Below are 25303 nucleotides of genomic sequence, written 5' to 3'. Positions count from 1 at the left end.
TATTAGTCAGAACTGGCTAACTATTATAACAAATAAACCAAACCTCAAAAGCTTAACACAATAAAAATTTATTTCTGGTTCAAGTCAAGAAAAATTTTAAAATTTGTTAAAAGTAGTAAGATAAAAATATTACATACAGAAGTTATTTTTCATATATACATGTAATAACTAGTTAGAAGACATAATAAAAGAAAAATGTTCATTTACATTAACAGCAGAAAATATTAAATACTTCAGAATAAACTTAAAAGAAAAGGTGCAAAGCTATATGAGGAAAACATTCCTAAAAGCTATAAAAGGAGACTTGAACAGATGGAAAAGCACTCCCAGTTTGGGGTTAGCACGACTCAGTATAAACTGTCAACTCTCTCTAAGTTAATGTAAAATTTAATAGAGTATACATAAAAACATGAATAAACTTTTTTATGGAGGTAGACAAGTTGATATTAAAAATCATGTGGAATCTTCACTCTGGCAGCACTTAAACTAAATTGAAATGATTCAGAGAAAATTAGAATGGCCTTGTACAAAGGATGACACTCGAATTCAAGAAGAAATCATGGAAAAACAAACATGCAAGAATAGACAAGAGTACACTTGTCTATTGAAAAGGAAAGATTAGGAAAAGGGACTAGCTCTAACAGACATATACTGTGAAGTCTTCATAATTAAAACAGTATAATACTGGTACATGAATAGATAAATAGACAGAGAGAATAGATCAGACAGCCCAAAAATAGACCCAAGAACAAATGAAAATTTAGTATATGATAAATTTAGTATAAATTTGTGACATCACAGATTACTAGGAAGAATATTATAATTTTAATCAGAGAGTTCTGGGACAGCAGGATAGCAATTTGGAATAAAATAAATTTAGATCCCTACCTCACACCGTACATAAACATAAACTCCAAATGGAACAGGGATTTAAACGAAAAAAGAATGGAGGTCGGGGGAGTACTAGAAGAAAACGTTGGTGATTTCCTCTATAACCTTGGTATAGGAAGAGGTTTTTTAAACATGGCTCAAAATCCAGAGACACTTTTTTTTTCTCAAAAACTGATAACTGGCTATATAAAAATAAAAGTTTTTTTCATGCCACAAAATAATGAAGTCGAAGACAACTGAAAAACTTTGAAAAAATATTTGCATCATAGATCTAACTGTGGATAAAGTACTAGTATTGCTAATATATAAAGATTTCTTAAAATGAAGAGAAAAGGATTTTTTAAAGTCCATTAAAATGGAGAAAAGACACAAGCAGACAATTCACAAAAAGAGATATAAAAGTGACTTTTAAAGATAGGAAAAGATATTTAATCTCCCTCATAATTAGAAAAATGAAAATTAAAAACTATACTAGTGTAATATTATCAGATGACAATTAAAAGGTATGATAATACATTCTGTAAGGAAACAGGCACTCTTATACGTTTTTATTAGGAATGCAAACTGGTACAACTTTTTGGAGGGGAATTTGGCAATACCTAAGAAAACTGCTTATACACTTACCTTTTAACTCAGCATTTCCACTTCTGGGAATTCACCCAGAAGATACACCTCCAATAATACAAAAATACATTCAGACAGGGTTATTAATTACAGCATTGTTTGTTTTTGCAAAATATTGAAAACAATAAAAATGTCTAAATATAGGAGAGTGGTTAAATAAATTATATCTACACAGCTGTAAGCAGAAAAGAATTGGAAGAAGACTTCCATGAACTAATACGAACTGTTTTCTGGGATACATTAATAATAATAATAATAATAATAATGAAAAAATGCAATAATGTACCTATTATATGCCACTTTTCATGAAAGAAAGAAAAAGAAATAAAATATACATGTATCTGCTCGTTTGTGCCAAAAGAAAGGATAACCCAGAAACTAATACCACTGCTTTTCCCTGTAGGAGTAGGGGGAGAAGCAAGGGGTGAAAAGCATGACGGGAACAGCTCTGAGTGTAACTCTTTTTACAGTTCTGCCTTTTAGAAACCATGATAGTGTTTCATGGACCAAAAATATAAATAAATGATTCAAATCAAGCAGCATGAGGGAATAACCCAAAAATTCAATCCAAACAATAATAAATGAGTCTAACTATTATAAACTACACTGAAGGGGGATGGGAAAGGAAAGCAAACCAAAGTAAGTTTGAAAAACAGTATTTTGACTCTATATTCTGAAGATCAAAAGGAATGTACACAAGCACTGTATAACAGTTAGTAAGTGCTTCCACTCCCCCAGGGAAACGTGGGTTAGTAATTCTGAAACTAGTTCATATACATTTTGGATTGTGCAAATAAGTAAATAAACTTTGAGTAATAAGAAGCAGATTCCTTACTGTCAGAGAAAAGTTATAAGTAAGGGAAAAAGGAAGGCTAGAACAAAAGGAACTCATGCTGAGAGAGAGAGAGGAGATAGATGATAGAAACTTAGATTATGTGCATGTGTACATGTTTACATATACATAATTTTAGCTTTAGCTTTGTGTGCTGAGAGGGCCTAGAAGCAATGATAGCAGTAGCAATCAATACAGCAAGCACCCAGATTTTGGTTTCTAGATGTCTTTCACTAAAAAAAGAAACTAGGGCTCCTTGGAGAAATGAATGATCCCATGGCTGGGGTAGGAAAAGTGTAAGATTAGCCTAGAACATCCTAAAATGCAAGAAAAAAAAGAAGTGCTAATAAAAAAGGGGGACAGACACATGTTGTAAGGACAAAGATGCCAGCTTGAAGAGGTTCTCAGGGGTCAAATCCGGGCCACTTTGGAAAACAAAGTAAATGATTAGAGTAATAGATTATAACATATAGAATAAAACAAAAGTCCACAACTCCATACCAATATATAAAAATAATTATATAACCAATAAATGGAACAGAAGGAAAAGCTCTTTACTTCACAGCAGAATTCTAATTAATAAATGCCAAAAAAATACGAAAAAAATTACCAGTTGCTAATTAGCAGGCCAGTATAGCAAAAGAAACAGGATATTTACATAATCCTAAAGTATCTGTCTATAAAATGTGAATTAAGTACAAAGGAAAAAACAGTTACTTTAGAATGGAGAAATCCAGCAGACACTACTTTAACCAAGTGATAAAAATTAACATCTCTGATAATAAGAGATCAACATCTTGGGCTCCCTGATATGATATAATAAGAAACTCACAATATCACTTTTGTGGTATTCTTACCATATATGTATAATATGAATTTAATCACTATGAATTTGATCACAATCTCCTGGACCATTAATATAAGCAAAAGCTGAATAGTGTTGGTAGATTAGTTAATAGCATAGTATCATTGTTAATATCCTGATTTTTATAATTATAGTTAAGTAAGAGATTAACATTTGGGGACATTGGGTAAATGGTACATGGAAATTTTGCATTATATTTTGTACAACTTTTGCAATTTTTTGTTAGTCTGAAATTATTTCAAAGTAAAAATTTCAAAAAAAAAAAATATTAAAAAGGAAAGGTATTTAAAATTCTTGTCATCCATGGCAAACTTTTGTTTTTAAAGGGACAACCCAACATTTTCTCAGAATAAAAAGGTATTTTCCTCTCAAATGTTAAACATATTTTGCTTTATAAAAAAAGCTAAAAAAAAAAATACATGAAAGATAACTTTTTTATATAAATTCTTCCCCAGATCAATATATTTCCTCTCTCTGACTCATTTTCCAAATATTGCTCATGCTTTCAGAGGATATGATCCAGGTAATGATGTAATATTTCTGTAAAATAACTTCTAGTGGTAATTTTACCCCAGTGGGTGTTGAGCATCTTACAGTCTAATTTTATGTATATATTGTTCTAGGCAACAGATTTCAGGGGATTCCATTCTACCCTAGCTATTAGATGTAGGTTATCAGCAAAGAAGACTTGGCCCACGTGTAGCATGTGCAGTTACGAAGTTTTCTTCTGTATTTTAAAAAGGAAAGTGGAGAAATGAAGACCAGGATGAACGCCTGGCAATCCTGCTCTAGAAAGGTTAGGTCACTTTTGCCAACCACGAGACGCCCCCGGTCTACAATTACTTCACATTCTTAGTATCAAATAAACTGTATCAAAGCACTTTATTTCCTTAAAGTATATTTGTTTACAATAAGTAGCTAATTATAATGAATGAGTATTTTTTCTAATTCTGTTTTTAATGAAATGTTTTCCTTTGGAGAATTAAGATGAAAACAAGTAAGTACCCTGATTTTACCACCAGAGGGCATAAGACATTAAGAAACAGGCAAACAAAGGCCTCTTGCTTCTGAGATTCTCAGATTTCATGGTTTGAAATTTCTGGGTAACTATTTCCAGAAATGAACTCACTTGGAAGACAAATAAGATATGTGCAAATGAGGATAGGAAGAGGTTAGGAGGGAAACACTATCATTTTTTATAAGAATGAAATCCTCAACCATGTTCTCAAGAGTGCTCCCCTACACACATCTGTTAATTATATTATTGATTTAGGTTAAACATTCAATTAAACATTGAAATAGGTTGGCAATGATAAATTGTGCTGTTTCCTCACCTGGTGATGTTTGAGAAAAATATTGGCTGATTAACTCAATTGTGCCTAGAAAATAAGGAATGAGCTAGTTCAGAATTAATGAGGCCAAGGTGTTGAGTTCAATCTGTGTATGGATCAGTGAGCATCTCTCCAAATCAAGGCTAACCCCTCACTCTAACCAGTCAATGCACACCCCGGGTCATAGAGGAAATGCTGAGAGGGCGTATATGCATAAGCTCCAATCCAGCTCCACACCAGAGAACTGAATCAAAGTGCACCTCTACCGATGTGGGGTCTATGAGACCTCTTCACAGATGGACGGTATTGTGATCTTGAGACTCGAAATTACTTGGAGTAAAATAATTCAGACTTCCTCTGTCCCTCCTACCATCATTCCCTCAACTACCCCTTTTTCATTTCTATTTCCTTTTTCACCTAAGCCCCAACCCCTTTTATTTTCTTTTATAGGGTACTTATATGGAAGAGGTGGTGAATTATTGATTTTAATGCTTTAAAAATTTATTTCAGTTCTGCCAATACTTTTTCTGAAACAGCTTGGGTGGGCAGGTGATATTAGGCTTGGATTAGAACACAACTGGCCTATTCCCATCCTCTGCGTGAGATGGCACCTTACCCATTACATTGAGTTCATTTCTTCCCCACTGCATAGAAATCCCTAGCACTATTTTCACAAATGAGGAATTTGGAAGGAAACTGTGCATATCAATTGGAATCAATATATTTCTATATCCAAAATAGTCCTCATTGGTTTGAGAATGATCATGAGCAAGGCTATATTTGTACAGCTGGACATGCCTACACACCACATGTGTTTTTTCACACAGTTTCCAAATCTCTCTAAACAGGTGAAAGTAAGCTCTCACCATCTTGACAAATCAGCCAAAATACCATGTAATTATTCTCAATATAAGGTCTCAAGGTCAGGAAGGAGGGTGTGCATTATTTAGAATGTCTATTCACATTATTTTAATATGTTTAGGATGACTGTAATGTTTCTTTTTTACTTTTTCAGAATAAGCCCAGAAATAATTGTATTATATAAATGTTCTGCATTACCTTAAATTTATTAAAGTCTATTTTCACCTAATATAGCTCATTGTTTTATTTCTACTTTCTCACTTCCAGCTTTTTTTATTATAAGATTTAGTTTCCCTCTTTAGATAAGGGTGTTGTTGAGCCCCGGGTGTGTCTAATTGATACCTGAAAATCGTCTGAATCTGCCAGTTCTGACTGTTTACATGGCTGTGGTTCCCTCGGAAACCAAATTCTTCTTTAATGGAATTGAGTGGGTTTCAGAAGCAAAACCTGCCTGCATCACATTTTGGCCCACCCTGGATCTGCTGGGTGTGGGCCCATAGAAGTTGATCCCATTCTTTTGCACTGGGCCTCAGAAAGTTCAAAGAAGAGTTCAGTTTTCCCACGATCAATGCCGGAACTCTGGGAGGAAAGGGCCATATTTGAAATGACAAAAGACCACTCTGCCCTAGCCAGTTTGGTTTGGTGGCTAGAGTGTCAGCCTGCGGACTGAAGGGTCTAGGGTTCGATTCCGGCCAAGAGCACATACCTCAGTTGCAGGCTCAATCCTTGGCCCCGGTCAGGGTGTGTGCAAGAGGCAACCAATTGATGTGTCTCTTTCACATCGATGTTTCTCTCTCTTTCTCCTTTCCACTCTCTCTGAAAAGCTCAAGTGAGAGTTAAAAAGAAAGAAAGAAAAGAAAAAAGACCATGCCATGAGCTTAGCAGAGTTCACTTTCCCATCCCTGGCACTGTGTTGTGTGTCCATGTGCCCCCGAGGGATCCCCCATCACACTCTCCCCTTCCTGAACTCAAGTCAGATGGATTTCCTCCCCTTCCAAGCTTGAATTCCTCCCTTGCTCTCATCCTCACCGAATTATACTGTTTGGGGGATTATTTGAGGTTATGATTAGTTTACATGCAGCAAGCTTGTAGGGCAGCGAGGCTTTGATGACATCTGAGGACAGGAGGCTGGGTTACACTGGAAAAGGCCCTGGCCTAGGGATACAGCTGAGACAGAGGTCACACCCCTCACATCTGGGTAAGCTTGAAGAGGTCCCTTAGGCAGCATGGGCGAAAACTTTAAGTACTACTTAGATGTATGAGGAAAATGCAGCTTCTTTATTTTCTATAATGGATTTACTCTTTCTCATAAACATCCACCTCACTAGATGCCAGGAGGTAGTGAGCACTCTTTGAAATTTGTCAATATTGAGTGTTAAAGTCTCTTCTCTTTTCATTGAACTCTTCCATGACGCATTTTCTTTTGGACAAATGCTGGGCCTTTCCAGCTTCCTCTCTCTTCTCCTGTCCTTTCCAAAGATGGGGGAGGCCTGGGCTTCTGTGACTGCACGGCTGCAAGGGTGAGGCAGGGCAGAGCCCCCCGCATCCTAGGTAATGGGCTGGTCCCCTCCGCCTGATGCGTCGTGAGTCCACACGGGTCTTGGGGCGTTTTGCTGGCACACGCTCTGGCCCTGACCATTTGCCTCTAGTTTGTCTTCCCACGATGCAGCCTCTTTGCGCAGCCTCAGGACTCTGCCAGTCGTCTGGTCGTCCAAGCACCAGCAGGGCCCCCAGGAGCCAGAGCTCTGCCTCAGTCCCGCGTCCCCTCGCCAAGGCAGCCCTACTCCATCGCCTCACCTGGTGCCAAAGAGCCTTCGGACACGGCCCTTTCCTCGCAGCCTCCCAGCACTGATGGGAAGAGCTGAATTCCTTCAACTTTCTGAGCAAGACACATAACCTGAAAACCTACTTCTCTGACGCTCTTTCCTTTGTCCTTTTGCAGTCCACTGGCAGGGAAGGGTACACATCCCACTTCTTTTTAATACCTGTAGGGACTTCTTTCTGTATCCCCTTTATATATCCTTTCTGAGGTGGTGTTTTGTAGTCTCTTTTCCTAAAGCCACAGTGGTGGACAGGTTGCAGAGAAAAGTTTATACTTTTTAGTGTTAAGATAACCTTTAACCACCAAGAAAAGAAATATACATTGTCTCAGGCCAGCTAAGGTTGCAGATTCTAAGTAACTGATCAGTTAGTTAATTTTTAGTCAGGACTTGAGCCCTGGTTGAAACTTCCAGAGTGATTCAAACTGGATCCAGTGCCCATCTTTCTCATTCCCACCCTCCTCCCCTCTTTTTAGAGTCACAGGCACTTAAGTCAATGGGTCTTTTTAAGCCCACACCTTTCACACAGCTTCATTTCTGGCAACCTGACATCTTTTCCTGAAATGATACGTTCTTAAAGGTTTACTTGGCCAGCAAGACATACTGATGTCCTTTCATTATTATGAATGATTTGGCATGATTTGTTAGCATTGGACTCTACGATGCCTCGTTAGCATCTCTGGATAATTAGTCCAATCATCCAGGAGGTTTTGTTTCCTAGAAGATGAGAGATGGAGTTTACTCCTGGGTAATGTGGTCAGTCTATCTTCTTTCAACACATTCTTTTTGCACATATATCCCTACACTACTGATCACATGCTCTCTTAGTCTTAGTATATTTTTACTTTTTCAAAACTCCTTGGATTATTACTCACCATTCTCTTTACTGTGACTACATATAGAGGTGAAGAAAAGTGTGTATCTATGTTTTATAAAGGGCTATATATCTAATAGAAGAAACAGAACACTCACACATCAACACCACAATTACCTTAAAGTTAATAACAATTAAGCATATCTACTTATGTATGACTTTCTTTTGTACAACAATGTCTTTTATGAACTTTACCTTTTCCCAGTTTGAATATCATTACGGGCTTATGGAATTATAAACTCAACTTGCTTGTGAATAATTACTTTTTAATGTTCAAATGGTTACGAGTTGGATAGCGGAAATACCTCCAAGCTGACTTTGTTGTCCTTTCAGCACTACCCCAGGTATTTTTAAGCATTCTTGCATTCACACAAGAGTAACATGTCCACCTGGTCTTCGAAGAGCACTGATGCCTTCTGCTGGAGAGTTAGAAGAGAGAGCGAAGTCCCAAACATTAGAGAACACATTTGACACCGGTTTATTGCTCAATCTCTTTAGTAACAGAACACCTTAACAGTGCACATTTGAATGTTTCGTTCAGCTTTGATTTCCTAAATTCATTTCATTTTCTCCTAATGTATTTTTTTCTATAATATACTTAAATCAAGAGTGATACAGGGCTCTTTAGAAGGGGTTCAGATCAGGTTCTTCCCCCATTTCCACCTTCCAGTTGAACCCAGAACTCAAGTCTTTTTTCTGCAGCTTCTACTCTTACCTTTCATCTTGAAAGTTTCATAAAAGAAATGAACCAAGTCTTGAAGAACCAGAGAATTCCCCAGCAGGCCCGCGTGGGGATGGGAGGCAGGTGTAAAGGCTGTTCCGTATAAAATCAAGCATGTGCACAGGCACATCGTGTACAGAGATCCAGAGGCATCAGGGAGCTGGGGGAAGCAGAAAGTGACAAGAGCTGAGGGCAACGTGGTACGTGTAGTTAGTGTCTGAGGGATCTTGATTTGCCACACTATGCAGTTTGATTTTTGCCCAGTGAGTGATCAATAGGGCAAAAGTGACTAGGTGACTTTCAGAAGTGGCCTGGAACATTAATCGGTGGAGTAAATTCACAATAATTTCAAAAGAAATTCATTTATTATACTATCAACCTTCCTTCGGTGTGAAAAGGGTTCCAGATAAAGGTTAAAGAAGAAAAAGAATTCAGGTATAAAACTTCTTTTAACAAATCCTTGATATTTTTATAAGCTGAGATTGCTGAGTCAAGTCCTAATGGAAATACCGCCCCACTGTGGAAGCACGGCCGTATTTATCTTCTCCTTCGCGCAGGGAGGAAGGGATCAGGTACGCCCGCGGGGCCACGGTGATCAGCAGGATTCCAAGGTGGCCCCGTGGCCTCCGCCACTGGAGTTACACACATGGTTAGGTCACATCTTTGGTTAGATTACACGAATGACAAGAATGCAGGGATTGTACAGGCGTAACTAAGGTCCCAGCTTAGTTGACAGACTCATCAAAATGAAGCTTGTCCTAGGTGAACCTGACTTGATCAGTTAGAAGCTCTTTAAAAGAGGGTTTTGAATCTCACTGAGATCAGAGAGAGTTTTCTTTTGCTGGCTTTGAAGAAACAAGCTGCCATAATAAGTCCTTCAGCTACAAGGAAATGAACTCTTCCAACAATCACGTGAGCTTGGAAGAGGACTCTGAAAGGTAAATGAGACCCCAGATCTGGTCACTACCTTGGCTGCAGCTTCCGGACACCCTGAGCAGAGGACCCAGCTCAAGAGTCTGCATCCTGACCCATGAAAACTGTGAGATAACAGTGTTTGTGATTTTAAGGTCCAAAATGTGTGCTAATGAAGCAACAGCAAACTAATATATCCATAGGATGGTAAGAAAAATCACATGAAATTATTATTTACCTATTAAAATAGTGTATGTCGTGGTAAAAGGCACAGAGCCTAAAGCCAGGTTCATGTCCCGCCACCGCCACCTTCCTACTGTGTGACCTTGGGTGCATTTCTTCATGCTTCCGTGCCTCAATTTCCACGTTTTGAAATGAGAATAAACAGAAGGCTTAACTCATAGGATTGTTTTGAGGATTAAAGAACTTAATTTATGCAAAGTCCCTTGAAGGGCTTCTGAATGCAGTAAACACACTGTAAAACATTAGCCACCCTTATATATGCTTCTCTACTAATTATCAATGGACTAAATATATCAAAGGCTTCCTTCATGTATCTCTTAAAAAATGTCATCCTATTATAAACACTCAAAGTTTTTAGTAAAGAGATCAAACTTACTACTGTGTTGAGTTTCAATAATCAACTTTAGTTAGGAAAAAAACACACTAAATAATAGATGAAATAATGTAAGAAAATATGATCTCAATTGTAAACTACAAAAATAGCTGGAGGCAGCCTTACTATACCTGGAAATGCTTTCCCTCCCCTAAGATTGAGATGAGTCACAGTTCCGAAGTAATTAATAAAATGCATGAACAGCTGATGAACTCTGATGTTATAATTGCTATATGTTATTTCCAAGGAATTACACAATGCAAAGATCCTATATCTATAAAATAAAATTAAAGGAACACACTTGGGAAAAGCTGTTTAGCTGCAATAGGTAGAAAGATAAATGGATAAGCAAACGGGTTGAAGGTAGACAACAGATATAGAAGGATGGAGGGAGGGAAGGAGAGGAAGAGGGACAGAGGGAGGAAGAAAGGAAGAAAACATGAATCGAAATCCGGATCATGAGGAGTACATCGTGAATTCCCTGGGACAAGTGGATTGACTTTTAAAGAAAATATAAAAAATAAATGAAGTTTTTTCTGAATCAATAAAAATTGTTGTTCTATAACTTTTTTAAAAATTCAGGCAAATCTGAAAATGGAAAAAACTTTCCATAAAATACCAAACTAGAAGGATTTAGCTGGGTAAAGGGAAAAGTCAGTTGTGAAATCAAGTATATTATTGTCAAAGACCAGATACATTAGAGTAACATGGGAGAACTTTAAAAAATTATAGATACTTAGGCTTCACTCCAGAGACTCTGACGGAGGAGTTCTGGAGTACAGATCAAGAAACTATCTTTCTTTGCATTAGTTAAGGTAAGGCAGGCTGTAGTAACAAAAATGCCAGTAGACTGACACAGTGTAAATTAACTTTTTGCTCACAAAATGGTTCAGAGCGAGGCTGGTGGAAAGACCCCCCTTTATGCAGTCAAGACTCTTTCCATCTTGTGTTATATGCTTCCACAGCAAGAAGGAGAAATAGCATGGAGAAGCACATGGGGGAAGTTGTAATGGGCCAGACTAAAAATAGCATGGATTTCCTCTTTTGAGTTCATTCCATGGAGAATTCAGTCACTTGGCCACCTCTAACTGCAAGGGAAGGAGGGAAACACTGTGTAGCTGTTGTGTCTGTAAGAAGAGGAAGTGCATTTAGTGGACAAGATGCAGTCTCAGATACAAACCTAGCATGTGATTCTCACATACAACTGGTGCATGGTTGGAAATTCACAGATGAAAATACAACTTCTGAATCCCAATAATGTAGGCCCCAAACTTAGCCACTTGACAGCTGTCTAATCTTAGACAAAATATCTCCCCTCTCTGTGCCTTAATCTCCTCAGCTCCTCATCTTTTAAATAAGGATTTAAAAATCTGGCATCTTAAGATTCTTGTGAGATAGAAAAGAGATAATACGTTAAAAATCATTAGCATAATCACTGGCACTTAGTCAATAGTCATAAATATTTTAACTGTAGAGTTGGTTTGGGAAGAAAGGGAAGCAAGACACTGTTATTTGAGCTAAGAAATCAGATGTATCTGTATGAATATATTATTCCAAATAAATTAGTGAATTGAGAAGATTTTAGATGTCAGAATTTTAGGAACATAGAAGCTGATTTCTTGTTCCTGTAAGTTTCTGGGCAAATGTTCAAGGTAATGGGCAGCTCTCCTGGAGGTGGTCATTCAGAGATCCAGTCTTCTCCATCTGGAGGCTCTCCCATAGCCTAGGGCTTTATCATCAGCTTTTCCACTGTGTCAAGACCCAGTGTGGATGCAATATATGATGTGGTCTGAGCTAAGAATCAGATGTGTCAGTATAGAATATTTGAAGGTCACAGAAAGAAAAATTACTCCCATTTAAAAATGAAATAAAAACAATCTTAAAATATTAAGAAATTGAAAACGTTGGTAGTATAGCTCTCAAGCTGAGATTTACAATACTATGATGATTACCTATTTCAATTCAGGGAATTTGAGATATTGTCAGATTTAACTTTGGTCACATACCAAAAATGTGTTTCACTACACCTAAGGACACTCAGGCTCAGAACTGGACCTGACCCGTGCAGTGTTTATCATTTGAAGCAAGTGATGCCATGAGGAAGGGACCAAATCCTGTGTACAGGAAAGGATTCATTACCGAATGGTCCTGAAGTCTGGATTAGTGTGAGGATTCTGTCTCATCAGCGCAGTTATCTATCAGAAGCAGAGAGTGGTCCTTGTTTAGCATTTCTAAAAGTTGAGCTATGTCTAAACTTCTTTTACAGATTTTTTTTTTTTTAATATATCTTTATTGATTTCAGAGGGAGGAAAGGAGAGGGAGAGAAAGAGATAGAAACATCAATGATGAGAGAGTCACTGATCGGCTGCCTCTTGCATGCCCCTGACTGGGGATTGAGCCTGCAGCCCCGGCATGTGCCCTGACCGGGAATCGAACCACGATCGCCTGGATCCTAGGTCGCTGCTTAACCACTGAGCCACGCCCGGCCGGGCTACAAATGATTTATGTACACAGACTTCTTTTACAACAGTTTTCACTAAGCTACAAGGATATATCCCTGGTCTGCTTGTCTTCAGATTCCAATTTGAGAAATACATTCCTGGTCAAAATAACTAAGAGCAAAATACATCCCTGCATGCCTCATTCTCTTGGTTTCTCCACCATTTTCCAACTTTCCTGATTTCAAACCCCATATACGCTACCCACTTGGCATACTCAAATACGTTTTGTGCTGGTCCCCTCTCCCCCAGTAAGCATCTCAGCACATGTCTCCTTCCTTCTGACTTCCCTGACTCCACCCAAGTTTACCTCTTAGGTCCCTTCTTGTCTGATGAACCCTGGCTGACCTGATAAACCCATCAGCACCTGCCTCCTTCCACTCACCATGTGCTTCTTTCACAATATAAGTAGTCAGTGCCCTCCCACCAGCAGGCTCTCTGCTTCTGACTCCTTACTTACCGGGATAGACCACCTATTAGGGAAGTGGTGGGGGGAGGTTATTCGAGGTACCTTCCATGTGCCAGGCTTCATGGTATCATTTCATTTATTACCCTGGTGCCTTGGGAAATTTACCCACGCACTCACCCTTCTTTACCTTTTCTGAAAAATGGGATAAGTGACAATTTCCTAGGCTCAAATGATAGCCACTATTTACTTAGGTCTTTACTATGTGCCTGGTTTTCTGTTAAGTATTAGATGTATTACCTCATTTAATCCTTATGGCATCCTCAGGAGGTGGGCCTTAGCACCACGCCCACCTTTTTAGATGAGGGCATTGAGGCAAAGGAAGGTTAAGTGACTCAGTCAATCTGAGGATAGTTCTCGGAGCTTTCGAGTTCCCAGGTGACATTGACTCAGTTGATTACTTGCTTCCTAAAGTACAGTAACAACAGAAAATGGTTATGACTAGAGGTGAATTTACATTAAACACCGTAGTCTTCTTGTGTGCAGTTTAGCCGCACTTCTGTGGTGGGCCTTTGCCACACCAGCCCGCTTTCCCAAAAGTCAAGCAACACAAACTTCCATTTGACCTAGTTTAATCAAAATGTGGGTTGTGGTTCAATTATTTGACAATTGATTACTAAGAATTTAAACAGTGTTTAACAACCACTATAAATGTAGTCTTTCTCTTGTGGTCTCTCTCAGAAACTAATGTTGCTGTTTCTCACTGCTGTGTACACACCATAAGTCCTCCCAAATTACCTGTAAATGCAGAGGGAGCTATGTTCCCGCTGACACCAGATTTCAAATGGTGTGCATTTAAAGAGGGATCCTGGAATGAACCTTGAGCTGATGTTCCAGCTCATTCAAGCTCCAAATATCATCCCTTACGTTTACTGTCTGCGGTTCGCTGGCAGTGGCATTGGAACCCTGATGTTGCTCAGTGAGGGTCTATGTTGTTTCCTGCCCACTGAGTGGGTGCACAAACACAAGTGGGGAGAAGCAGGCTGAACCCAGGAGCGCTGGTGTCAGGAGGACCGTCAGACCACAGCAAGCCAACACGCATTGGCTGTGGTTCCCACCACCAATGCTACCATGTAGCCAAAGTGAGAAAATAAGAGGTGGCCCCAACTTATGGGAGCCAGGAGTCACCCCTCCCTTGCCCTGTTGGCAACACCCCTGCTCAGTCTACAAGGCAGGGGACGTTTTAACAGAGGCAAGGATTCTACACCAGATTCCAGAGCAGACGTGAGCTGTTGCCCTCCTGTTTCCTGTTTGGGTTTCACAGGCCTCCTGCCGCCACTCAGGGATGTTAGAACAGCGATGTGTTTTGAGTTTGGAAAGGTTTGATGTTTCTTTATGTGGGGGTGTTCAATTCATTAGAAAAAGAAAGCCAGCCTCCTGCCCTCAGCCGCCCAGTGTGGAAATGTAGCACGTCCCACTCTGACATTTCTTTTCTGCCTCCTTCGCCCCAGTCACTAGGTTGCGGTTTCCATGTTGTTTTGCTTTTTCTTTCTTTCTGATTGTTTTTACTCCTTGTGCCAAGTGTCTTAAGTCACATTAACTAAAGATCTAGCATTTTTTAAGTCACAGGGAAAGCTAGCCTCAGCATCCTGCCAGGACTGGACGGATGGTTTAGCCAATGCTTTTCGTTCATGCTTTGCCCATGTGAGGCCCTTACCGATGCTCCCAGAGTAGTGGATCTTGATAGCATTTTCCACTCACCTCCACAGCTCCAGTTCCCCACTTGCAGAGGGTTAAATCCACTGCCTTCTGCCTATCTGTCAGGGAAAGGCTGCCTTCCCAGACTCATCTTTCCTGACCCTCATAGCAATGACCATTAGGGATCCCAGGAGTGCCTGACCTGTGAGGCTTTGAAGCTCTGGCCGTCTTTCCCTGGTAATTACCTCTACCTGGGACCCTAAGCTATTTGTATCACCTTTAATAGTATGAGAGAAATTGTTATTTTGGAAATGTTTACCACTCCATGTCAATGCCTGCTAAAACAAAACAAAAAACTACTTTTCTGTGTCTATGTCTGTCTTTTCAATCAGATAACATTGCCTCACTCTTTCAGCAAGTTCCTATCACCTGCTTGCTTTTGCTCCACCAACACCTTTAAGAGAAGCAAAGGAATGCAGAGAAACAGTGGCCATGGCATTTGGTATGTTTGAAATGCTTCCCCACTAGTTACTATTTGTATTTCAGTTCTACAAAGGAGGAAACTGAGGCCTGAAGGGATAAAAGTCTTTGCCCAAAGTCACACAAAACTGGCTCCGGAGTCCACACCATAACCACCATGCTAAGTTGTCTCCAGAATGTTCCAGAGTCAGGGCATCAGTATTGAGCCCTTGCCTTTTGTTCTAGCCTAGTAGAACTATACGGAGTAACCCAGGAGGAACCCTACTTCACCTCCAGCTCTCCCTTAAAATCCTGAGCCATGAACCAGCAACAAGCCCCAAGCCTCCTGCTTCCTCCTTCCGTTGCTGTCCTCTCAGCCTCGAGTGCCAGGGCTGCCTGCTCTGCCTTGGTCCTGGCACCAACCAGCACCCGAAGGACCTGTTCTCCTTCCCAAAGCCTCAGGAGACTTTACCCCCGTCTGGTACCTGCTACTTACAACCCTCAGTTCTCTAAACAGCATCCACTTCCCCGGCTCTGTTCCTAGCCTGGGATGAAAGGTGGGGCAGAGGGAGAGAAGGCAGTGGCCTTTCTCACCAGCAGTCGTGCAAGGTCTTCTTTGCCACAGAGGATTTTGTTCCGATGTCCCATTGCAAGTCTTTGACAGTTATCTCTTCACCAGTCTTGGAGGATGTTGGAATTAGGGAGAGTGAAAGACCCATAGTTATCCTCTGAGAGCAGCGTGAAGTGTTAAACTATTTAGGAGTATCCCCAGGATTAAAGGGGAAAAAGCACAGTACAAGAAAAACAAGCTACCGTGAGTGAGGGGGATTTTCAAGCTCTGAGACGGAAGCGTTGCTGTGGTCTCCAGGTATAGGGTCTGATCACAGTGGCTTCAGTGCAGAGATGGGAGCCATCAGGAGCCACAGCGCTGGGGGACTTAGCCCCATGGATACCGAAATGTCCTGGACGACGGACAGAGCTGAGACGGAAGGTTCCTCATGAAACAGACAGTCAGGTCCTCTGCATTCAGAGGGGTTACCTGGGGTTTGGGACATGATGGTCACTGGATGGAAGAGGAAACGAGGATATGCAGATGTATCAGCCTCAGCGGGGAAGTTACTACTGAAGGGGCAGAAGAGACTGTGCTAAGCCCAGGGGATGCAGCCTCCACTTCTCCCTACAGTGGAGGGGACGGCAGGAATGAGAGGGGAATACGCAGTCAGTGTTCTCTCCTGGAAGCAAAGTCATGGATCCAACCTGGGCCTGTGGTTTGAGGAGGTAGAGAGTCTGGATTCCTCCAGTCGATATATATTCTACAAACTCAGTTAAACTAAATAAGCATATGTGTATACACTACTAACAATAACTATTATCATCACTTCACGTGCACAGCATAATTCCAGCCTGTGGGTGCTTTAATTAAGGAAAGACAACACCGACTGTGCACAGCACAGGATGAGAAAGCCTTAGCCACCAAGTGCAGAAGGAAAACAGCATGCACTGCAAAAAAACAACGAAAGCTTTGCTGTTTCCATGGTATAATTCATTTTGGTTTTGATTGGAGCTCCCTTAGGGATGGAGAAGAAGCATGAAGTAGTAAAAGAGGGAGGTTAAATGGCATGGGGCAGAGCAGCGAAAGCAAAGTGGAAAGGAGCTATCGGGGGAGAGAACTGTGGTATAACCAGAATGGCCAAGCACTGTCCCTGATGGCTCAGCCTCACCACAAGGCAGATGGCCTAACCACTTTGCCTGGGAGTTATTTGAAAGCCCATGGACAGCTGAACATAAAATGCTTGTCCTATTTTACTGAATTAGTTGGTAGCACATACTTTTAGCACTTAGACAAACATTTCTGTGCAATTTAGCTATGAGCACCAGGGTTCAGGATTTGAGATTTATAGGCACAAAGCCCAGCTCTACTTCCTACTAATGTATTGGTGGAGGTAGGGCTTCTAAGTAAAGAGCCACGTAGGGCTGTCCTGCCTTTCTTGGGCAGCACTTACACAAAGTAAGCAGTTTCCTTGCCCTTAGGAATTTTCAAAATCTTTAACAAATGAATGTAAAATATGGCACTCCAAGAAAGAGAGACAATAGGTGACGTGTCAGAAATATATTTAACCGCTGAACTGCTGCTCCTTTTTATTTCTTTTTCCGGCTAGCTTTAACATCTAGAATACTATTCTGCAGATTCCAATTTGAAAAATAGTTAGTATGATGATTAATATTATGTGTGAACTGGACTGGACAATAGTGCCCAAATATTTGCTCAAACATTATTCTGGATGTTTCTGTGATCATATTCTTGCATGAGATTTACATTTAAATCAATGGACTTTGACTAAAGCAGATTGCCCTCCTTAATGTGGATGGGCCTCATCTAATCAGTGGTCTAAACAGAACAAAAGACTGACCTCCCTTGAGCAAGAGGAACTCTGCCCTCAGATTGCCTTTGGACTCAACCTGCTACTTTTCCTTGAGTTTATCCCGCTGACCTTTCCCATCAGATTTTTGACACACAAAACCTCACCTGAGAGATTGTCTTAAAATAAATATCTTTATATGTATTTATATAAGCCTCAGAAAAAGGGATGTGGAGATTACATACACACACACACACACACACACACACAAATTCTGTTCTGTTTGTGTTCTATTTGGTTCTGTTTCTCTGGAGGTCTCTGACTAATATACTAAGTTAATATAAATTTGGAAAATAGAATGGAGTCTATTTCCAAGTAGTGAGATTAATTGCCATTCATCTTAAAAAGAGCAATAGGAACATGCATATTTCTAATGTGCTATAGAAACAGATTTTGAGTAAAAGGCAGTTAAAAACCAGGGCACTGAGATCAAATATAAAACATGTCAGAACAAACACAGTAAATCTTAAAAGCAAAAGCATCAACATAAAAACTAAGGGATCAAAACATCAAATGAAAAAAATCCTGGGCTCTTAGTGAGGTCTTATCTAAGGCAAACCAGACAAGGACGTGAAGCTTTTAGCTAATATGCTGGCCAAGGCTTCGACTCATGGCTGGCTGATGTGTTTATCCTCTGAAAAGAAAGCCACAGAAAGGGATGTAATTCACCTGCATCTGCATGATAGAGGCACAGCCCGAGGAAAACTGGAGAAAAGCCACACCTGAAGTGCAGAATCTAGACAGGTTTGGAAGGGAAAGGCCTGGCCGAGGTTCTAGGACCCGTACTGACTTTCTGCCCAGCCTGAGACAACTACCAGGAGTGAGTCATGCAGCCTTCTGAGCAGAGCCCTCATTTCTCTCTGTACATGCTACTCAGAGGCCTCTATAGTCCTTATAGCTTCTATTAGCAATTTCTAAGCATCTGAACACCACTGTTCTCCTTAATGGGGTTTATGGTCCACCCATTGCCTGACATCTTGACTATATTTATTTGATTTTAATACTATGCTGTCTCCTAAAGAGAACTTGGTGTTTACAATAAAAACACAATGGCATACGTTGAAAAGGAGTTAAAGACAAAAGTCAACAAATAAAGGAGAGAGAGATTATATTCTGTGTTAACAGCAAAGCAGTAGAAAAACAGCTAAGTTTGAAATGCAGTTCAACAAGCATTTACTACAGGCTTCTTTCCAAATCTAATTTCTTTACCATCATAGCTGGGAGGTTAAGAGGGCTGCCATTTAGTAGTGGTCACCTTGGGCTCTGTTACTTAACTACCTTGTGCCTCTGTTTCTCTACCTACAAAATGAGTGTAATAGCGAGGAAAAAATAAAACTTTCCCAGAAATTAACACAACTTCAAATTGTTAGCTATTTTTCTCATTCTTAACCTAGTGAAAGGGGGAGGAGGGTATGGAGGGATTGGGCAATAAAGAAAAAAAAGAGAGAAGACTCATGGACATGTATAATAGTGTGGTGATTGGGGGTTGCAGGGGGAGGTGGAAGAGGGCATAGAGGGGACAAAAGGTGATGAAAAAGTAATTAAAAAAAAAAGTAAAGCCTAGGAGAGAGAGGGGAAGCCAACATTTACCACACACCTATAGAGTGTACATTAGCACTCTATAAGTTACCTCATTTAATCACCATAAACTTAGAAAATATTTTTATCAATATATAGATGCAATGGAGTCTTTAGAGACCCTACAGCTTAGATCAGAAGCTATGAGTGGCCTAAAATATATACCCTTATGAAGCCTACTATGAAGTGATGTTCCACAGAGCAGAATCCCTGAAATACTTGTTAAAACTGAAGATTCCTATACCCTTACCCACGCTTGTTTAGTTTTAATCTTTTTTTTAATTGATTTTAGAGAGAGAGGAAGGGGGGGAGAGAGAGAGAAACATAGATGTTAGAGAGAAACATCTATCAGTTGCCCCTGCATGCACCCTAGGTATGTTCCCTGACTAAGAATTGATCCTGCGACCTTTTGGTGTACAGGTCAATGCTACAACCAACTGAGCCACATTGGTAAGGCTAATTTCAATCTCTTGATGGTAGCAGTTTTAATAAGCCACCCACTACCATGATTCCTCTGCACACTGAACAGTTATTGGCTTACTGGTTAGGAGTATGGACTCTGGGCCACACACCAGACTGGGTCTAAGGTACACAATAGTGCATACAGCAGGTGCAATTTCTGCTCTCATGGAGCTTTCAAGCTTGTTTTGGAACATTGACTTCAATAAGTAGCCACATAGAAGCATATCAACAAATTATACAATCAAGGAAAGAATCAGCATGCCTTAAAGAGGGAATGTTAGAGGGGATATTTTGCAGAAGAGGGTCATGGAAGGTCTGAGGCCAGAGAAGTCAGGTATGGGAAGAGCCATTCCCACAGAAAGAGCAGCAGCATTTGGGAAGGCCCTGAGGTAGAAAACTTGTTGCATCGAAGGAAGTAAAGAGCAGCTGTGTGGCTGGACAAGAGGAAGGATGGTGTAAAAGGAACAGGCATGAGCTTAGCCATGCAGAACCCTGCAAACCACAATGAAGGTTTGGACTGAATTCCAAAGGCAACTTGGGGTCATTGGAGGATGTTGAGCCAATCGCTGTAGCTGTGATTTGCAGGATGGATTAGAAGGGAGCCGGAAGAGAAGTTGAAAGATCGGTTGGTTTGGGGAGTTTGTATTTGGATGCTCCAAGTAGAAGCAAACATAAAGTAAGAGAATTTGAGATAAATTTTCAGTGGAGAATTGAGAGAATTTGGAGATAAATTGGATGTGGAAAATAAAGAAGGTGCCATGAATTACTCTCAAGCTCAGGTTTGAGCAACTGGCCAGATAATAGAGCCATTTACTAAGAAGAGGTAATAAGTTACTCTCTGGGGGAAGGGCTAGGGTCAGTATAGTTCTAGAAATCTCCCAGTTTATTCTGATGGCTAGCCCTGGTTGAGAAGAGCCAGCCTAGAGAGGTGAAATAGAGAATAGTAAAGTTTAATGACTAATGACCATCTTTCGTTGGAGGTAACTTTCCTTGTTTAAATCTTGTCTCTAGGTAAATTGGTCTCCTCATCTATAAAAGGGAAATAACAGCAAAAATTACCTCACAGGGCTGTTGTAAGATGTTAATCTTACAAAACATTTGGAACACTTCCAAGCTACCATTTTTAGATCAGTCAGTTGAAGAAGCCAGATGCTTTCACATCTCTAAGCTCTTGCCCTGCTCTTTGCTTGATGTGTTCCTCTCCTCTCTTCCATGTGGCAATTTCCTCTATTCTCTTCAGAGACAGCTGTCCTTGACTACTTACATCCCCTACCACCACCAACCTGGCCAGTCATCTAGGCCATTTCTCCTACTTGCATGATCATAGAACTTGACCTGTCATTTTACTTATTTGTTTGTCTCCTGAACAAGGCTTGGAAGTCCAGGGGGTAGCTGGCCTTGTACATACATGCATATCCACAGAACATGGTCTGATGCCATAGCCTGAAGTCCCGAATGCATTTGCTGGACTTAACTGAATTTAACAAAATTAAAAGAATGATACCCTCAGGGAATGCATCTCACAAATTCTCTTCCTTAATTAATTATATGGTATCATATCAATGCAGACACAGCAAATTACACCCAAGGGATAAAAAAATTTACCCTAAATGGCTATTTAAGCCCAACCTTAAGCCTAAACCAGTCATGCCAAGCATAACACCTCTCTTATCTACCTCTCACCTCTGCTTTCTTCATGACCAATGTGGGGCCCATGCTTTTCTGAGGAACAGAAGGAGGAAGGGGGTTGGGGAGGAAGAGATACACTCCTACAACTTTGCAAAACTGTTACGCACTGGAACAAGTAGGCTCAGGCTGATGTGGTTCTTTCTAACCATGAGGCCTGGTATATACAGTTCAAACACTAATAGGCAAATACCAGTAATATTATAGGCATAGGGAACAACCCCAGAACAGCCTTTGTAATAGGAGCCATAATTTTTACCATGTCCTGTGTAGGAGTAGAATTTTTTCTCTTTTATGCTAATACTTTTCGAGCCTTCAACTTCCAGAAAGTGTTACATACTGGTCATGCATTTTAAACCAAAATAATTTCAGAGTTTTATCTCTCTCATGCTAATGCTGCTGGAGCCTTCAATCTCCAGCAAGTATGCAGAAGGTTATGCATTTTAAACTAAAATTGTTTAATAAAGGGATTATATCCCTGAGGATATAAAAAAGTTGAAAAGGATTTTTCACTCTATCCTTTAATCTCAAGGCAAATGGGCATAGCAGGAAACACTGTGGCATGTACAAGAGGACAGTTTTTGGAACCAAACAGACCTGTGTCTAAATCCTGACTCATTCACTTTTGAGTTATGTGCTCCTTAAGGTTAGTAATAAGGATGATAATAAAAACAGTTAATACTTATATGGTTACCACATGCTAGACTCTGTTCTAAGTGCTTTACACAATTTAACTTATTTTATTCTCAAGAAAAATAAAACCCACAAGGAAGACACTACTATCACATTTTACAGTGAAGGAAACTGAGGCACAAAAGGTTTAGTAACTGGTACAAGCTAGTAAATGGCAGAGCCAGGATTCAAACCAAGGCAACATAGGACTTAAACCCTTGTAGTCTGACTCCATACATCCGTGCTTGCATCCACTGCTTTTCCCTGTCCCATATGCCTCAGAGACAAATCATCTGAGTTTCCTTGTCTGTAAAGTGGGTATAATGAGATGAACCTCAGTGAGATATGAAGGAGAAGATGTATGTATAATCTTAGACACCAAAGGGGAACCAGGTTAGGTCAAGTGTTTTTAGTTTTCAACTTGTAGACTCCTATTACCAGAACTCTACAAAAATTCTAATAAAATTCTGAGGTTTCAGAGTGCCCAAGAAGAGCAAATATATGAGTGGGCTGGACAAAGGGGAGACTTTAAAGTTTACTTTTCAGGCCTGGCTGGGCATGGCCCAGCAGTTGAGCATCAACCTAAGATCCAGGAAATTGTGGTTCAATTCCCAGTCAGGGCACATGCCCAGGTTGAGGGCTCGATCTCCAGTTGGGGGCATGCAGGAGGCAGCCAATCAATGACTCTCTCATCATTGATGTTTCTATCTCTCTCTCCCCCTCTCCCATCCTCTCTCTGAAATCAATAAAGATATATTTAAAAAATAAAAAATAAAATAAAATTTACTTTTCAGAGACTCTGATCCAGAAAACAATCTTAGCCTACAAAGCCAACTCTCTCAATATTTCTAATTAAATGGTGTGCCCGGCCAGCACTGCTCAGTGGTTGAGCATCGACCTCTGATCTAAGAGATCTTGGTTCAATTCCTAGTCAGGGCACATACCCGGGTTTGGGGCTCTATTCCCAGCAGGGGGCATGCAGGAAGCAGCCGATCAATGGCTGTCTCTCAATATTGATGTTTCTATCTTTCTCTCCCTCTCCCTTCCTCTCTCTGAAATCAATGAAAATATATTATAAATAAATAAATAAATAAATAAATAAATAAATAAACAAACAAACAGTGGCTTTTGTTACAAACAGAAGCCCACCAATCAGCTGAAGGTACCAGTTAAAAGCTAGGAGAGCCCTGAGGGAGACCAATTACCTATACTTGAGGGGGCCAGTTAGGAAAGTCCTTGAAGGGTGATGAAAACATTTCCAGGAAGAGAAGAGGGAAGGCCAATGTAATGAGAAATTTGCATAATCAAAAGCACCCAGGTGTGAGAACGCACTTCACCTAGGGTTAGAGAAGGGTGGGCATTGAACAAAAGCAAGAATAAAGCAGACCTGGGAAGCTGGACTGGGAAGAGGCTCTGATGGGTCTTGAATGGAAAGTGTGCTTGATTCTGGGAGCCACCAGGAGTTTGTTTTTTTTTAAAGGAAAGGACATCATAGGGCCTGTGCTTTAGTAAGACAGTTTGTGGAGTGCTGCACATGGATTAAAGAACAGAGCATAGGTGTTAGGGAGACTGCTTTTGAGGTAGAGTGTACAAAGGACCATTGGGTTATCTTTTACACTAATATGTTAAAATATCCACCAAAATACACTAATATATTAAAACCTTAAGAGAGAAGAGCCAAAAGTAATTTGTCACTAGACTAACAGTGTAAATAAATCCTTACAACCTCTAAAGAAGATTAAACTAAGAAACTGTAGTTGTTAGCAAAACTGTCACATAAAATTTCAGAGATGCAAAGAAATGTAATCTGAACACCGTGGATGAAGTAAGCAGAGAAGTCAACAATGTGTTCAAAGCCTAAGATGTACCTTCCTTTCCATCAAGAAGAACCAACATATTTTTCTTTGAATCAGACTCATATTACCTTCTAGAGAAACTGATTGTATTGTGGAAAACTTCACATCAATATGAGTAAACCGATTATGTCAAAGCAACAAGTCACTGAACTTTTGACCCACACACCCCAAAAAGTGGAGTGAGAGAATGTTTCAGAAGAATCAGGTTTGAATAATAGAAAATAGCATATCCCTTCCCCACCATACACATTTGCCCTTGGGGATGGAAGCTTGAGTAATTTAATGTGGTTGTCCATAGTGGTCATTGACGTGCTCATATAATCCAAAACCTAATACCGCTTCTTCAAGGTCCCTCTCAAGACACACTTTCTAAGTGACATATCCCCTTATTAGATCTCTCCCCATATTATTCATTCTCAAGTGTGTGTATGGGTAATTAGCCTAAGTATTTTTCTCAAAGATGGCCTTTTAACTACTCTTTAAATAATTTATGCATACACAGTTTGTTTCCCCAATTTAACTGTAAACATCTTAAAAATGGGAATATTTGGGTATATTTCTATAAATTTTTCATCATGCCTAAGTGGCATTTAAAAATCGCAAACAACAAAACAATAGTAACAATAATAGCTAAGACTTTGAATGACAATCACATGTTCATCAAGAGCTGTACACATATTAACCTATTTAATCATCACAATTACATGAGGTAGATACTGTTATTCCATCAGTTTGCACTTAAAGAAACTCAGTCACAGGAAGGTTAATCATCTTTCCTACAGTCGCATAGCCAGTAAGTGTATGATCTCAGGCAGTCTGACACCAGTGTGCCCTTGAATTCTTTTACCTTGAATTCAACTTCCAAAAGGAAAACAGACTTGAAAATCAGAGGCTCTGGCTAGGAAATGGAGACAAGACTCAGGGTCCAGTAAGGTTGCCTTTTCAAAAATGTGAGAAGTAATCTTCCCATGGTTTTTGCAAGACTCTGCGTCCCATCACAGCACAGGGTCATCTTCGACATGGACACCAAAACAAACATGGCATCCTGGACCTCTGCCTCCACTGTGTCGCCTCCAACTTAATGTGCTATCACTTATTCAGATCTGAAGATAAATGTGAGTAGAGTAGATACACTGGTATGAAGTAGGAGAAGCCTCCCAGAGTGAAAACATTTCCACTCCTTACTGAAACAGTGAACTCTTCTCTCACTTTCTGGTTAGC

General features: G+C 40.1%; 1 non-coding gene across 1 annotated transcript; it reads left to right on the top strand.

The window, feature by feature from the left end:
* Positions 1 to 463: 463 nt before the first annotated feature.
* LOC148093813 (U6 spliceosomal RNA) lies at positions 464 to 568 on the top strand. Its single transcript, XR_015714112.1, has one exon. It is a non-coding gene; the product is annotated as a U6 spliceosomal RNA (small nuclear RNA).
* The last annotated feature ends 24735 nt before the right edge of the window (positions 569 to 25303 follow it).

Source organism: Miniopterus natalensis, chromosome 2, assembly GCF_054644295.1.
Source record: "Miniopterus natalensis isolate mMinNat1 chromosome 2, mMinNat1.hap1, whole genome shotgun sequence".
In the NCBI taxonomy this organism is placed as follows: Eukaryota; Metazoa; Chordata; class Mammalia; order Chiroptera; family Miniopteridae; genus Miniopterus; species Miniopterus natalensis.
Note: the sequence above shows the minus strand (reverse complement) of the source record. Positions and strands in the feature narration are given on the sequence as shown.